Source organism: Malaya genurostris, chromosome 2 (assembly GCF_030247185.1).
Source record: "Malaya genurostris strain Urasoe2022 chromosome 2, Malgen_1.1, whole genome shotgun sequence".
Classification (NCBI taxonomy): domain Eukaryota; kingdom Metazoa; phylum Arthropoda; class Insecta; order Diptera; family Culicidae; genus Malaya; species Malaya genurostris.
In genome coordinates, this window is record NC_080571.1 from 135,725,228 (window position 1) to 135,744,394 (window position 19,167).

At 32.7% G+C, this 19,167-nt stretch overlaps 1 protein-coding gene across 1 annotated transcript in view; it reads right to left on the reverse strand.

Moving 5' to 3' along the window:
• The window catches only part of LOC131432822 (slit homolog 1 protein), a 465,006-nt gene that overhangs the window by 334,783 nt on the left and 111,056 nt on the right, over positions 1-19,167 (reverse strand). The gene's annotated exons all lie outside the window — the stretch shown is intronic.

The window sequence follows — 19,167 nt, forward strand, 5'->3', positions numbered from 1 at the left end:
TTATTATTATTATTATTATTATTATTATTATTATTATTATTATTATTATTATTATTATTATTATTATTATTATTATTATTATTATTATTATTATTATTATTATTATTATTATTATTATTATTATTATTATTATTATTATTATTATTATTATTATTATTATTATTATTATTATTATTATTATTATTATTATTATTATTATTATTATTATTATTATTATTATTATTATTATTATTATTATTATTATTATTATTATTATTATTATTATTATTATTATTATTATTATTATTATTATTATTATTATTATTATTATTATTATTATTATTATTATTATTATTATTATTATTATTATTATTATTATTATTATTATTATTATTATTATTATTATTATTATTATTATTATTATTATTATTATTATTATTATTATTATTATTATTATTATTATTATTATTATTATTATTATTATTATTATTATTATTATTATTATTATTATTATTATTATTATTATTATTATTATTATTATTATTATTATTATTATTATTATTATTATTATTATTATTATTATTATTATTATTATTATTATTATTATTATTATTATTATTATTATTATTATTATTATTATTATTATTATTATTATTATTATTATTATTATTATTATTATTATTATTATTATTATTATTATTATTATTATTATTATTATTATTATTATTATTATTATTATTATTATTATTATTATTATTATTATTATTATTATTATTATTATTATTATTATTATTATTATTATTATTATTATTATTATTATTATTATTATTATTATTATTATTATTATTATTATTATTATTATTATTATTATTATTATTATTATTATTATTATTATTATTATTATTATTATTATTATTATTATTATTATTATTATTATTATTATTATTATTATTATTATTATTATTATTATTATTATTATTATTATTATTATTATTATTATTATTATTATTATTATTATTATTATTATTATTATTATTATTATTATTATTATTATTATTATTATTATTATTATTATTATTATTATTATTATTATTATTATTATTATTATTATTATTATTATTATTATTATTATTATTATTGTTATTATTATTATTATTATTATTATTATTATTGTTATTATTATTATTATTATTATTATTATTATTATTATTATTATTATTATTATTATTATTATTATTATTATTATTATTATTATTATTATTATTATTATTATTATTATTATTATTATTATTATTATTATTATTATTATTATTATTATTATTATTATTATTATTATTATTATTATTATTATTATTATTATTATTATTATTATTATTATTATTATTATTATTATTATTATTATTATTATTATTATTATTATTATTATTATTATTATTATTATTATTATTATTATTATTATTATTATTATTATTATTATTATTATTATTATTATTATTATTATTATTATTATTATTATTATTATTATTATTATTATTATTATTATTATTATTATTATTATTATTATTATTATTATTATTATTATTATTATTATTATTATTATTATTATTATTATTATTATTATTATTATTATTATTATTATTATTATAATTATTATTATTATTATTATTATTATTATTATTATTATTATTATTATTATTATTATTATTATTATTATTATTATTATTATTATTATTATTATTATTATTATTATTATTATTATTATTATTATTATTATTATTATTATTATTATTATTATTATTATTATTATTATTATTATTATTATTATTATTATTATTATTATTATGATTATTATTATTATTATTATTATTATTATTATTATTATTATTATTATTATTATTATTATTATTATTATTATTATTATTATTACTATTATTATTATTATTACTATCATTATTATTATTAGAATGACTCTTGCAATTTCGAGAAGAATCAGATATCTTCGAACTTTGTAGCATCAATAAAAATAAACTACAAATTTGTCGTACCTAGCCTGCTATATTAGCAAATTATAAAAGAATTGTTTCAACATTGGAATATATAGTTGTAGAATAGTAGCTGTTTAATGTAACTAATCTGTATTTTAATGTAGGTGCATCGCTTCAAACTCTATTAGTGAAAAAGAGGAAAATTGAAATTTTGCTTGCTCAAACGAGTGATGAACTGAATGCTGCTCGTTCGGGCCCGTCAGCAAACATTGTGTGTGTCAGAGAGTGAAGTTTACTGCAGTGGAGAGATCGTCAATGTGTTCCACATTCAGTTTCAATTGAATTGAATGAAATTTTACTGCACTGATCGCTTCAAACCGAAATCGCAGAATGGTAATAATGGTAGAGAAACGCTATAAAAATAACTGCTTGCATATAAAACTTGAACACAAGCTTGGTGAAGCGAAGCTTAAATACCGATATCCGTATCGTAAGCATGTACAAAGATATAATTGCATACATTTGGGCTATTGATGTAATTTCGTCGGCTACAAAACAAATACAAATTACGACAAACAGAGTTTATATTCTAAGTTGGTGTGCTCGGTGTTGGTTCCTAATAATGATCAATCTAAGCAGACTCTCGTGCATTTGCGGATTCATAAGTGTGACGATTTATTGAAAATGTCCATCATAAGAAATTTTGTTCTACATCAATGGCTCGAACAATCCCATGGGGCTGATCCTTGTAGTTTTTCATGACATTTTTCCTCGGAACAATTTTTTCACGGTTCGTTTTTGGCAACAAAATCGTTCGAATATGACATATGTAAACCAGATGATGGCAGAACTTTCGAGTTGAAATCAATTCCATAATTATATTGTTTTAAACTACTTACAAATTTCACTCGACTTTTTTCAGAGACCGTTTTCTTCAAACTCAGATTCATATGAAAAGTCGGATGCTCTCAAACAAGGTTCCTGAATTATGTTCCGATCTCTGGTTCCGGAACTGCAGGATTATATGTGAAACGAAATTAAAATTGTTTAACTCATTTTTCTCGTAGATGACTGAACCGATCTAAGATTCAAATGAAATCTAAGAATCATTTAATATTCAAATGAAAAGTTTTAAAGTTCTATAAAACATTTTACTTTTCAGTCAGATCCAACTTCCGGTTTCGGGGATACAGGGTGATTGGTATAAAAATGTCTATTTCACATAAATTAATCAGGTTATCGGGTTAGCAGATTTGGATAGTCGATAACCAAATAAACTTATTTTAGTTTTAGTGGTATTCAGTTTTCGATTCGGAAGGTACCCAAAAAATTTCTTTCGCACTACGATTTCTCAACAATGTCTACACTGATTTTCAACCATTTTGAAACAAATGTAAACTATACAGCTACTCAGGTGAATTTATCTCACTTCAACTACACTGATTTTCCAATTCCGGTTTCAGTATCGAAACGATTCTCAAAGCTCAATCGTTTTCTCAAAAAAGCAAAATCGAAGTTATGAAAAAAAAATTCGAATTAAAATAAATTTATGGTCCCATACAAAATTAATTAATTTTATACAATGCTGACTTCCGATTCTGGAATAACAGGATGATGAAATTTCAAAATTCAAACCGATACAGAAGATGACAATCCCGAAAAGCTTTAAAGTTGGACTCAATCAATCGAATCAGGTTGGGGTATACTGGTTACTGAATACCGGCTCTGGAATTACCTTAAATTACCGTAAACTCTAAAGTGGAACTTACTTCGACATATCATAGAATGTTTAATCGATTGTCACACTTTTAGATTCTTCTTCTTCTTCTTTTCTGGTTGGCGTCACCTCACTTGAGATGACGCCGAAATTGATGGCACAGCAACTAAGGCTATATTGCCAGTTAATTTTCGTTTATAGTCCAATGGACTTTATTTTCACTTGACTACAAGCGAAAATCTCGCTGTGTGGCTGCGTCGAATCGTCAAAGTACGGCTGAAAATTCTTTCTTTCTTGCGAAATACTCGAATTTTCTCCGGACGAACACGATGCAACGTGCTCACCCGTTGAGAGTTTCACCGGAAGTGACTTTTAGATTCAAATTCGCTCTGATTTGCATTTTCGAGTAATGAGTGATTAAAATCTTAAATTGCCGCTTAAAACGACGGTCATTGAAATAATGTCATGAAAACTGAAACACCGAAGAATATTTATGCAAAAAACACATGCGGGTTGATAAAATAAAGGTACCATCTCACTGTTAGGTGGATTAAGTACGTTTTTACCTTTTTTTATATATATAAAAATAGGTATAGAATTCGCTCAAACTTTAGAAAATTTTTCCGAGGCCCGGAGGACCGAATGACATATACCAATCGATTCAGCTCGACGAACTGAGCAAATGTCCGTGTGTGTGTATGTGTGTGTGTCTGTATGTGTGTTGTCAACTAAGAGGTCGAGATCTCAGAGACGATTGGACCGATTTTGATCGAACTAGTCGCAAATGAAAGGTCTCCCCGTCACCCAAAACGCTATTGAAAGGTTTTGAGATAGGATGTTTACGTTTTGAGTTATACGAAGTTTTATGTCAAAATTTTCAGTTTTTTGACAATATCTGTCACAATTGACCTTGAAAACAGAATATAATTAATTAATTTTATACATACATACAAAAATTAATTAATTTTATCCAATTATGACTTCCGGTTCTCGAATTACATGATGATGAGTTTTTAAAATTCAAACCGATATAAAAGATGACAATCCCGAAACTCACATATCATGGCATGTTTGATCGATTATCACACTTCTAGATTCAAATTCGATCCGATTTGCAGTTTCGGCATTACAGAGTAATGAGTGATTAAAATCTAAAATTGTCGCTTAAAACGACGGTCATTAAAAAAATGTCATGAAAACTTTAACACCGAAGAATATTCATGCAAAAAACACATGCGGATTGATAAAAAAAAAGGTATCATCGCACTGCTAGGTGGATTAAACACTTTTTTTCATGAATACGTTTATTTCATAAGACAATATACACTGCTAATAGTACACTAAAAAATTCACACTTTAATCTTATGTGAAAAAACACATAGATTCCAAAAATGGCTTTGTCATCGGAGTTTACGTGATCTTCGTAACAGCCATCGGATCATGATTGAATATGAAATGAATTATATGTCAGAATTATTGCTGTTGTCACATATTTTTTATGTGTCACGTACTTATTTGAATTCATTTTGTCAACCATACGATCATTTTGTGCTCGCAACATGGCGTCTGTTGAAAAACTTCGAACAAACAACATAGGCCAAATCCTTTTGACTCTTCTAAGTTATTTATCACAGTGATTGTAGGGTAAATAATTGATCATTAATTTTATCGACAGTCATGAAGTCTAGCTAATTTTTTTTATACTTTCAGGTAGAATATTAGTAACAAGCAGAAGTAAAATTTATAAGCAAACGTCCCATTTATTGAGTTTACGAAATGGCTCTACAAAACCAACCCCCAACAACTTATTTACATGACCAATTAATATTACACGAATTCTGTGCTCCAAAAATACGAAACTGAATCACAATACAATTTGTTTTTTTTTCTACAGTGGAGTTCAAAAGGCAAAACACCTAGATTGTGTTCCATCTCATCAATCTTTTAAAAGTGGATTAACGAAAGCACATATATAACCTTCTTGAACTACTAGTTCTAGTTGAATGCATTCATTAAAGGGAACAATGTTTGCTCCAGTTTAGCTGCTTTTGAAAAAGAAGCAGATCATACATTTATAACAATGCGTTCTGTATTTCTGATAGTATTCATTAGTGATTCAATCAGAACGAAATTTTATGTAATTTAACGAAATTTTATCGCAATGTTATGTCCAATAGAGGTTATGTAATTTATTAATTTTTAGTACCAATATGCATTATTAGGATTCAATATAGAACTTAAACAGATGAAATTAACTTCAACAATACAATTCAAATGAACTTCGTATAAATTTCACAATTTTTTTCTATAGAATCTACGAAAAAAGTCACGTAGATATTATGTGATACAAATGTGGGCTAAAAGTTCATGAGTTCATTTTGTGCTACCTATACTTCACATAAGTATCACAAGAAAAGTTCTATGGATAAAAATCACACACGTTTTCACGTAGCATTGAAGTGAGAACTATTCTGAGTGTACTATTGTTGTACCGTTTAATTCTACTACACTGATAAAAATATGCACGATCGATTCATATGTAAACACCACTTCAATTTTATATGCTTTTTCATTTCAATACATAACCAAAGCGATTTGTTTCAAGATTTCATGTGCAAATTCACTAAGATGCGAGATTGGATTATTTTTCACTTAGCTTTGATGTGTTTTTCCTTTGGATGTAGTATGTTTTGCTATTGAGTCGAACTACATGTGTTAAACAATTCATTTTCTAGTGGGAACGAGTACAGCACAAATGTTTGTGCAGAACACTTGAATCGGTCAATTCTGTTTCAATTGAAATCTATGTGGAAAACAATGTGACATTCACATGCATATAGAATCTAGAGGTAACGATCAGTGCTGTCAACTGTGTTTTTTAAAATCTGTATTTGGCGGCAAAATCTATCTGTACAATATCTTTCTCGAAAAATTTTCGTGCGGAAACTGATTTTGCGACCAAAAAAAAAACAAAGGTCGCTCGACCTTGTTTACCCCTATGGAATCCAACACAAAAACTGAAAATCGGTATTTATCTGTATGAAAATTGAAATATCGGTATTTTGAGAGAGCATATCTGTATTCCTGTATCGAGTCCAAAAATCGGTATAAATACCGAGAAATCGGTATAGTTGGCAGCGCTGGTAACGATATATCTTATCGTTTTCATGTGTATTTCATATAAACAAACGAAGCATGATTTCCACTAAATATCAACAGTTTTTACACTCGTTTTATAAGTTAAGTGTATATTTTCATGAATTTCATGTGTTCTACAAGAAGTGATAGATCAAATGCTTTGCAGATGATGCTAGCGTGCAAATTATTTTCAGTGTATGTCACGTCATTACACTCTCCCAAAGTCACTAAAGTGTATCAAACGTTATTATACAGATACGTATTTCGGAATGTTATTTACATCCGTCTTCAGTGTATGGGTTTTATAAACACAGAAAAAAATTACGAAATGTACAGGTGACGTAAATCCAATGTGGTAGAATGACGTAAATCCACATATGACACAATCCTTAAGAACGTAATCCGTGAAATGACTGAATTTTACAAGAATGATATAAATATACGTCAAACATACCCCGCTTTTCAATCAAACGTGTAAATTTACATGTGTTAGCACCTAAAAATATGTCCGAATGCATTAAATATAAGATAGATTTACTGTAATATTTAGTCATTTTTGACGCTCATATATGTCGGTCTCAGAAGACGTAAATTTATACGATTTTTTCTAGGTGTGAACCTAGGACAGGACCTGACAATTGTTAATCCACTTTTAGGACCAATTTCGGACCAGCTCGTGATTGGTTGAAATTGACATAAGCAAGTACAAGTTGTTGAAATCAATATTACTGCAGGGTGGTAGAAAAAGTGTTGTCAGTTTCGTCGGTAACAATGTAGCTTGATATTGGATATGTTATTTTTTGGGTCATCTTTTCAAAATTATTAATTTCAATAGGATTTAAGTTCATTTTGGTTTTAAATCCTGTCAATGCGGAAAGTACACAAGTAAATTTAACAATCACTGGATGATACAAGGAGAAAGCCTGAAATCACGAAGTGTGATATGGACGAGAATATTGATTATGTTGGTTGAGAATAGCACCGAATCTTTGGATACTTCTGTATGTTATTATTTTTCTCAAATAAAATATGTTGAATACTTTAGTTATTAAAGCTGCAAAAATTAATTACCCAAAATTGAGCGCTTTAGAAAAATTTTATTAGGCTGTTTCAACTAAACGTTTTCTTCAAAACAAACATCTGATCAAAATGAATCCAGAGCTATATTTTTGACCGATATAACATTTGTCTAATGTCGTTTATCATTTAGAACACTCGTGGAGTGTTTTGCTCGATTCGTGCACTTTTCGTGCAGTCGGGCAATCAAAACAGATGCACTGTGTTTCATTGATTTGCACCGCACGAAAAAATTGCCCTTTCGGGGCAATTCGCGGGCAACTATTTTGCACCCGTTTTCTTTTCCGAGCAGCAAGCGTGCAAACCAAACTTTATAAAACCGTTTCATTGATCAACTGTCAGAGCAAACCACTGGCACCGAGCGAGTGGAATCAATGAAAAACGACATAAGTGTTTTCAAATGATAAATAATTGCATGTTATAAGGGGAGAAAGTTTTCAGAATGAATAATTATCTCTACTGGCAACAGTGATCGCGAGGCATTTATTATTTACAGCAGGGAGCAACCGGAATAAGAAGAGGATGTTTACTTTTTGAGTTATACGAAGTTTTATGTCAAAATTTTCAGTTTTTTGACAATATCTGTCACAATTGACCTTGAAAACAGAATATAATTAATTAATTTTATACATACATACAAAAATTAATTAATTTTATCCAATTATGACTTCCGGTTCTCGAATTACATGATGATGAGTTTTTAAAATTCAAACCGATATAAAAGATGACAATCCCGAAACTTACATATCATGGCATGTTTGATCGATTATCACACTTCTAGATTCAAATTCGATCCGATTTGCAGTTTCGGCATTACAGAGTAATGAGTGATTAAAATCTAAAATTGTCGCTTAAAACGACGGTCATTAAAAAAATGTCATGAAAACTTTAACACCGAAGAATATTCATGCAAAAAACACATGCGGATTGATAAAAAAAAGGTATCATCGCACTGCTAGGTGGATTAAACACTTTTTTTCATGAATACGTTTATTTCATAAGACAATATACACTACTAATAGTACACTAAAAAATTCACACTTTAATCTTATGTGAAAAAACACATAGATTCCAAAAATGGCTTTGTCATCGGAGTTTACGTGATCTTCGTAACAGCCATCGGATCATGATTGAATATGAAATGAATTATATGTCAGAATTATTGCTGTTGTCTCATATTTTTTATGTGTCACGTACTTATTTGAATTCATTTTGTCAACCATACGATCATTTTGTGCTCGCAACATGGCGTCTGTTGAAAAACTTCGAACAAACAACATAGGCCAAATCCTTTTGACTCTTCTAAGTTATTTATCACAGAGATTGTAGGGTAAATAATTGATCATTAATTTTATCGACAGTCATGAAGTCTAGCTAATTTTTTTTATATTTTCAGGTAGAATATTAGTAACAAGCAGAAGTAAAATTTATAAGCAAACGTCCCATTTATTGAGTTTACGAAATGGCTCTACAAAACCAACCCCCAACAACTTATTTACATGACCAATTAATATTACACGAATTCTGTGCTCCAAAAATACGAAACTGAATCACAATACAATTTGTTTTTTTTCTACAGTGGAGTTCAAAAGGCAAAACACCTAGATTGTGTTCCATCTCATCAATCTTTTAAAAGTGGATTAACGAAAGCACATATATAACCTTCTTGAACTACTAGTTCTAGTTGAATGCATTCATTAAAGGGAACAATGTTTGCTCCAGTTTAGCTGCTCTTGAAAAAGAAGCAGATCATACATTTATAACAATGCGTTCTGTATTTCTGATAGTATTCATTAGTGATTCAATCAGAACGAAATTTTATGTAATTTAACGAAATTTTATCGCAATGTTATGTCCAATAGAGGTTATGTAATTTATTAATTTTTAGTACCAATATGCATTATTAGGATTCAATATAGAACTTAAACAGATGAAATTAACTTCAACAATACAATTCAAATGAACTTCGTATAAATTTCACAATTTTTTTCTATAGAATCTACGAAAAAAGTCACGTAGATATTATGTGATACAAATGTGGGCTAAAAGTTCATGAGTTCATTTTGTGCTACCTATACTTCACATAAGTATCACAAGAAAAGTTCTATGGATAAAAATCACACACGTTTTCACGTAGCATTGAAGTGAGAACTATTCTGAGTGTACTATTGTTGTACCGTTTAATTCTACTACACTGATAAAAATATGCACGATCGATTCATATGTAAACACCACTTCAATTTTATATGCTTTTTCATTTCAATACATAACCAAAGCGATTTGTTTCAAGATTTCATGTGCAAATTCACTAAGATGCGAGATTGGATTATTTTTCACTTAGCTTTGATGTGTTTTTCCTTTGGATGTAGTATGTTTTGCTATTGAGTCGAACTACATGTGTTAAACAATTCATTTTCTAGTGGGAACGAGTACAGCACAAATGTTTGTGCAGAACACTTGAATCGGTCAATTCTGTTTCAATTGAAATCTATGTGGAAAACAATGTGACATTCACATGCATATAGAATCTAGAGGTAACGATCAGTGCTGTCAACTGTTTTTTTTAAAAATCTGTATTTGGCGGCAAAATCTATCTGTACAATATCTTTCTCGAAAAATTTTCGTGCGGAAACTGATTTTGCGACCAAAAAAAAACAAAGGTCGCTCGACCTTGTTTACCCCTATGGAATCCAACACAAAAACTGAAAATCGGTATTTATTTGTATGAAAATTGAAATATCGGTATTTTGAGAGAGCATATCTGTATTCCTGTATCGAGTCCAAAAATCGGTATAAATACCGAGAAATCGGTATAGTTGGCAGCGCTGGTAACGATATATCTTATCGTTTTCATGTGTATTTCATATAAACAAACGAAGCATGATTTCCACTAAATATCAACAGTTTTTACACTCGTTTTATAAGTTAAGTGTATATTTTCATGAATTTCATGTGTTCTACAAGAAGTGATAGATCAAATGCTTTGCAGATGATGCTAGCGTGCAAATTATTTTCAGTGTATGTCACGTCATTACACTCTCCCAACGTCACTATTTTCACTAAAGTGTATCAAACGTTATTATACAGATACGTATTTCGGAATGTTATTTACATCCGTCTTCAGTGTATGGGTTTTATAAACACAGCAAAAAATTACGAAATGTACAGGTGACGTAAATCCAATGTGGTAGAATGACGTAAATCCACATATGACACAATCCTTAAGAACGTAATCCGTGAAATGACTGAATTTTACAAGAATGATATAAATATACGTCAAACATACCCCGCTTTTCAATCAAACGTGTAAATTTACATGTGTTAGCACCTAAAAATATGTCCGAATGCATTAAATATAAGATAGATTTACTGTAATATTTAGTCATTTTTGACGCTCATATATGTCGGTCTCAGAAGACGTAAATTTATACGATTTTTTCTAGGTGTGAACCTAGGACAGGACCTGACAATTGTTAATCCACTTTTAGGACCAATTTCGGACCAGCTCGTGATTGGTTGAAATTGACATAAGCAAGTACAAGTTGTTGAAATCAATATTACTGCAGGGTGGTAGAAAAAGTGTTGTCAGTTTCGTCGGTAACAATGTAGCTTGATATTGGATATGTTATTTTTTGGGTCATCTTTTCAAAATTATTAATTTCAATAGGATTTAAGTTCATTTTGGTTTTAAATCCTGTCAATGCGGAAAGTACACAAGTAAATTTAACAATCACTGGATGATACAAGGAGAAAGCCTGAAATCACGAAGTGTGATATGGACGAGAATATTGATTATGTTGGTTGAGAATAGCACCGAATCTTTGGATACTTCTGTATGTTATTATTTTTCTCAAATAAAATATGTTGAATACTTTAGTTAATAAAGCTGCAAAAATTAATTACCCAAAATTGAGCGCTTTAGAAAAATTTTATTAGGCTGTTTCAACTAAACGTTTTCTTCAAAACAAACATCTGATCAAAATGAATCCAGAGCTATATTTTTGACCGATATAACATTTGTCTAATGTCGTTTATCATTTAGAACACTCGTGGAGTGTTTTGCTCGATTCGTGCACTTTTCGTGCAGTCGGGCAATCAAAACAGATGCACTGTGTTTCATTGATTTGCACCGCACGAAAAAATTGCCCTTTCGGGGCAATTCGCGGGCAACTATTTTGCACCCGTTTTCTTTTCCGAGCAGCAAGCGTGCAAACCAAACTTTATAAAACCGTTTCATTGATCAACTGTCAGAGCAAACCACTGGCACCGAGCGAGTGGAATCAATGAAAAACGACATAAGTGTTTTCAAATGATAAATAATTGCATGTTATAAGGGGAGAAAGTTTTCAGAATGAATAATTATCTCTACTGGCAACAGTGATCGCGAGGCATTTATTATTTACAGCAGGGAGCAACCGGAATAAGAAGAGCAATATTTTTCTGGAAAAAGAAGCCAGTTGTCTGGTCCTGTCCTAGGTGTGAACTTATAAATCCGACACACTGAAGAAAGATGTAAATAACATTCCGAAATACGTATCTGTATTATAACGTTTGATACACTTTTGTGAAAATAGTGACTGTGAAAATAAAGACTTTGTGAGAGTTAAATGACGTGACCAGGGTTGCGATCGGTACTGGAGAATGACACGAAACAGCAGACAGACAAACCGCACAAATGACAGCAATCGCCATTTGTACTTCGCCACGACTATAGCAGATGAAAAATGTCATATGTCTCATGACATTTTCACTCGTGAATGTCATCGTTTGCTCTCATCGATAGCTGTTCTATCTGAGAATGGCTAGCCACACTAAACAGTAGCTCCTTATAAATTCAACAACTTTCGAAAGCCAGTCGCCAACAAGGCTCAACTTTGAAATTCGTTTGATGTCGATGATCATGAGGTGTAGAGGGACACAAGAAAGTCTTGCTTACAAATACAGACGATTTTTTGTGTATCCTTACGGGTATTGTTTCTATGCACTCGCGTTGGAAGGAAGCGGTTCAGTGAGAAAAGCAAAGTAAATGCTTTGACTTCCAGAATTCTTTTGTTTATAAATAACTATTTATTGGAATATGAGTTAGAATTAAATTAAGATTTAAATTGGGTGCTCAGTCACAAGTGATGACTTTTCAGCCCTATTATATACATGATTTGATTATTATCATGAAGACATCATTTGCTTCCGCACTGCAGATCACTCTTAGATTTCTACCTGTGGCTAACAGACTTGTGTCGTCACAGAATAGCGATTTATGACGACCACCGGGTAGATTTGGAAGATCAGAAGTGAAAATATGATACAAGATTGGAGCTACGCTCGACCCTGCGGAACACCTGCTCGTACGGGTAGCAATTCAGATTTACAATTCTGATAGCTAACCTGAAGAGTATGAATCTAAAAATATCAAGGGGAACGTACCATTTGAGCCAATTTGTTCTGTTAGACGTCTAGAAGAGCAACTCCAGTTAATAACCCAGAAGATTTATTTGCTTTTATCATGTTCGTTAATCTTACAAGTTGATGAGTAGTTGAATGTTCATGACGATATCCGAACTGTTCTGGTAAAAAATTGAATTCTCATTTATATGAGACATCATTCTCAACAAGATAAATTTTTCAAAAAGTTTACTGATAGAAGAAAGTAAGCTAATTGGTCGATAACTTGATGTTTCTGCTGGGTTTTTATCAGGTTTGAGGATAAGAATTACTTTAATGTTTTTCCATCTTTTTGGGAAGTAAGCTACTAAAAGTACTTGTTGAAAATTTTAACGAAGAGTCTCAAGGCAACATCGGGAAGATTTTCAATAAGAATATTAAAGATTCCCTCATTACCAGGAGACATCATGTTTTAAGTTTCCTAATAATTGACTTAATTTCATCCAAATTCGTCTCAATAATGTCATCTTGTAATAACACTTGCAATATGATCATATTTCAGTGAGACTTCATTTTCAATAGGACTCACAATGTTCAAATTAAAATTGTGAACACTCTCGAACTGCTGAGCAAGTTTTTGAGCTTTTTCGCCATTAGTAAGAAGTATTTTCTTCCTTGAGAGCAGGAATCGGTTTCTGAGGTTTCTTAAGAACCTTAGAAAGTTTCCAGAAAGGTTTAGAATATGGTTTAATTTGTTCAACTTCTTTAGCGAAATTTTCATTTCGCAAAAGAGTAAATGTATGTTTAACTTCTTATTGTAAATCCTTAACTATGTTTTTCATAGCAAGATCACGAGAACGTTGATATTGTCGTCGACGAACATTCTTCAACCGAATGAGCAGTTGAAGATTGTCATCGATGATAGGAGAATTTGATTTAGTTTAAGCTTTGGGAACTGAAAGATTTCTAGCTTCGATAATGTAATGATTCAAATTATCAATTGCTGTGCCGATATCCGCAGAATTTTCTAAAACAGTTTCATGACCCACATGATTTTCAATGTGAAATCTGTGTTCCAACCAATTAGCTCTATGATAGTTGAATGTAGAACTAATTGGATTAATTATAGCTTCGCTGGAAAGTCTAAATGTTACAGGAATATGATCTGAGTCAAAGTCAGCATGTGTAATCGGTTCACTACAAATGTGACTTTGATCTGTTAGAACCAGAACAATTGTAGACGGGTTTTTCACGGAAGAGAAACAAGTCGAATTACTGGGATGAAGAACTGCGAAGTAACCAGCTGAGAGTTGATTATGAAGTATTTTACCATTACTGTTATTTTGTCTACAATTTCACTGGATATGCTTAGCATTTAAGTCCCCTATTACGAAAAATTTCGGTCGATATGAGTTTTTGCAAGTCAAATTTAAAGAAATTTAATTGTTCGCCGGTGCATTGGAATGGCAAATATGCTCCAGCGATGCAATAAATTCCATTAATGGTTTCAACTTCGATTCCAATAAGTTTAGTATTGAAAGAAGGTATAATTCGATGTTTAATTTGCCGTTGGACAAAAATGGCAACTCCACCACCCATTGCAGTAAACCTTTCAAATCGATGAACCCCATAATGTGGATTACTTTTCAATTTGACATTTGGTTTAAGAAAAGTTTTTGTCACAATGGTAATATGAATTTTGTGAACTTCGAGAATTCATCTTCACTCGATTTTAAAGATCGAGCATTTCAATTTAAAATATTCAAATAATTATTGACATTACTGTTGAATTTCAAATTCATTATTTGCAAATTGCCATCCGATTTGAAATGCTTCAGAAAGTGATGAAGTCGAATTCATTCGGATGATCATTTGAAAAAAGTGATCTTGTAGGTAGATCATTTCATTTTCAGTTATATCGCCTAAATCGACTTCGTTTAAAGAAGCGAATGGCATTGAAGGAATATTGGTAGGTAGATTTCCACCTGTTAAACTAATTGTTCTTCACTAAACGCGACTAGCTGTTAAACTTTCTTCGTACCGAATACAATTGTTTGTCGCGCAGAAAAACGCGTGTAATGAGGGCTTTTGGAGAACGGATTATCGAACAACCGTTCGTCTCGAGATTCTGATATATAACTGATGTATTTTAACTGCATGATCGGATGACAATAAGAATTAAATTTCTACCCGTACTTTGCATGTGTGTTGGTGTTCGATAGTATAAATTCAATTCGTACGAATTTCATTGCGTGATATTAAACTAAGGTAGAATTATAAATTGTAGCGCAGGATACTTGTTTAAATTTACATTTTGTTTAGCATATAGGTAGTAATTCGTGTATATAAAATTCGATAGTGTTTAAAGTAACAATTTAGATTAGAAGAAATACATTTTTAATTTAATGGAGGCAAATTATTCACAATTGTACGTTTCCAACAGGGTGGGGCCCGTTGAACTGTGCAGTTCCACTACTCTTCGTCGGAGATCTCGTCCTTCGCTTCTGCGTGCTTCTTCTCAATGGGTAGTATACAACGCTCGGTTGTAGCTCGCTGGAAGATTCCTGTGGCTGTGCGAACATTGACCACTCGTACAATGCCATCTCTTCCTGGAAGAAGTTTATCGATTCGTCCCAACGGCCAGTGCAATGGAGGAACGTTGTTGCGTTTTAACAGAACCATAGTACCGACTTCTATTTTGTCTGGGATGGACCGCCATCCAGAAGGCCTGTTATGTAGTAGACAAATGTAGTCCGTGATTTTTGCATGATCTGGAAGTGTTTCAAACGATTAGTTGGTGTATTCTGGTTCTGGCAGTGAGAATTGAGACTCGCCCACCAGAAAATGGCCAGGAGTGAGAGCATTCAGGTCTTCGGGATGATTGGAAACCGGAACGAGGGGGCGAGAATTCAGCATGCTTTCTATTTTACCGATAGCGGTGCGGAAATCATCGTAGACGTAGATCGTTTGTCCCAGGATGCGGTAGAAATGGTGCTTGAAGGCCTTGACCGCGGCCTCCCAAAGTCCACCGAAGTGGGCAGCTCGTGGTGGTATAAAGTTGAACTGAACACCTCGTTTAACAGAACTGCCTGTATAGCTGCTGATTGAAGCTGTTGCTTGAGCTCTAGTCGCATCTCCCGTATTTCGCGATTCGCGCCCACGAACGCGGTGCTGTTGTCGCAGTATATGTTTCGAACACGACCGACACGACGCAAGAACCGCTTAAGTAGGTTTACGCATGCCGAAGACGAGAGACCGGGACCACGTCTAGGTGGACCGCCTTAACCACCATGCACGTGAATACTGTGACCCAGACTTTTACCGACGCGCCTCGTCCCACAAGCGGTTGAACGAAAAACGGACCACAATAATCCAGTCCAACATTTTCGAACACTTTCGCCGGAGTGATGCGTACGCTCGCAATGGACCCATAAACTGTCTGCATTCTCGTGGTCGACACCGGAAACAGATTATGCACTGATGGGCCGTCCTTCTAGCGAGATCCCTTCCTCGTAGAGGCCAGAATCTTTGTCGTATGGTGGCCAACAATAATTGAGGGCCCGAGTGCAATGTTTGCAGGTGAATGGATCGAGCAATTGAATCTGTCAGATGGTGTTTGGCCGGCAATAACATGGGAAATCTGGTATCTACCGCTGCAGATACTCGCTCCAAACGTCCTTTAAGACGTAACAATCAGAAACTATCCACCATCAAATTAAACTTCTTCAAAGGCGACTTGGAAGAAATGTTAGCGATTTTCTGGCTGTTTTTTGCCTCCAGAGATTCGAATTCAGGTTGGAAACATTTTCGTTGTGCAAGTCGAACAAGTGATTTCAAAGCGTGTTCGTATTCTGTAGGAGAAATGAATCCGAAGGATCGGCTTTTATCGCTGACTCGACAATTGTTCACAAACCGGTAACAATAGGCGATTGTTTTTAGTAGTGGACCGAGTTGAGAACGACAGGTAATCAAAGTGTCGTCTGGAATAATTACTGATAACGAGACGAGTGGTTTTCGTTCAGTATTGTGTAAATCATAGTCCGAAGAAGACAGTCCAACGATCGCTGGAGGACAGTTGCTAGCCTTGTCCATGAGAAATGATGGGCCGTCCCACCTGTTTTGGATGATTTTGTCGGGTCTGAGTCCCCGCGAAATATGATCTGCTGGATTTTGATCTGATGGAACATGGCGCCACCGATGACCTTTTGTGAGCCGATTGATTTCCGCAACACGGTTTGAAACGAACACTCGCCAAGAGGAAACTGAGGACTGTATCCAGTGAAATACGACTGATGAATCCGTCCAAAAAAGGTTTGGCCTGACAATTGTGTTGCTTGAGTAACGGTGTCTACAAGCTGGCTTCCTAGAACAGCGGCACATAGCTCCAAGCCAAGGTTGGATACAGAACTAACAGGGGCCACCCTGGATTTGGCGATGAGCAGACGACATTGAGGGCTCCCGTTTACATCAGTTGATAGCACGTATACACAACAACCGTAACCCTTTTCAGAGGCATCGCAGAAGCAATGCAAAGTGTATGATGAATCACCTGAAGAGAGGATCCATCGGGTAAGCTTCAGCTCTCTCAGTTTGTCGGTAGTGGACCGAAACGTTAACCACCAGTCTCTCAGCTCATATGAAAGTGGCTCATCCCATGCAAATTCGCGTTTCCAAAGATGCTGAATGAACATTTTTGCACTTTGAATAACTGGCTCGACCAATCCCAGCGGATCGAAAAACTGGGACGTTTCTGATAGAACGATCCGTTTTGTTACCGTCTCCAATGGCAGGATTGACGGTACTTTGAATCCGAATTGGTCCTGTTGAGGAAGCCACAGAAGCCCGAGAGTTTTTACCGATAAACTTTGATCTAGTTCCAGCTCTGATGTTGCTTCATGAAGCTCAGGCGGAATGTGAGCGAGAATTCTTGGGTCATTGGTACACCATTGTCGAAGGTTGAATTGCTCACACTTCAACATACCGTTGACTTGTTTAATGGTTTCGACGAGGAGATCGAGGCTGCTACATCCAAAAAGTAGGTTATCAACATAAAAATTCGATTTTACCAAGGGCGCGGCCAGTGGAAACCGTTCATTTTCATCCTCGGCGATCTGGTTCAGGACCCTAGTTGCTTGAAACGGTGCAGCAGACGTACCGTACGTTACTGTTCGCAGCTGGTAAAATTTCAATGGTTCCGATTCCATACTTCTCCACAAAATTTGCTGAAGGGATCTATAATCCGGCGCTGGGCCGCTGACAGAGTGTCACCCAAGAGAGGCAATTTTTCATGACGAATTGGATACAGCACGATGTAGCGACCATCCGATGCTCTCGAGTGTTGATCGGAAATGGTCCTCGCATAATTGTTCCTCCTTAGTGAATGCCTTTCCATGCTCGAAACACTCGATTTCCCAAAATCGTTGAAGTTTGGTATCCAAATGATCGTCAACCGAAACTAAACTTCAGATGACAGGTGCAATTGGTCGTGATTGAGCTTTTCCTGCTACAACGAATCCAAGTGCTGTTTTCTGGAGTGTGGGTTGATTATCACCAATGTGAATCTGCTCTGGCTGGAGGAGCTTCATAAATAGCTCGGCTCCTATCAGCAAGTCAACACCAGCGGAAGCGTGAAACTGTGGATCGGCAATGGGCAAGTGCTTCGATAATTTCCAACTTGCGATGTTCACTGTCCTGGCTGGCAAGACGTGTTAGTTTAGGCAACACTAAACACTCTATCTGACTCTTGAATGTTCCAAAACGGGAAGCAAAATTAACCACAACACGGTGACGAACATTAACGATGGATGGCCTAATCCACTCACGGGCTGATTGATCTTGATTCTTTTCAAGCAAAGTTTTTGAGCAAGTGATTCCGAAATACAGTTCGGC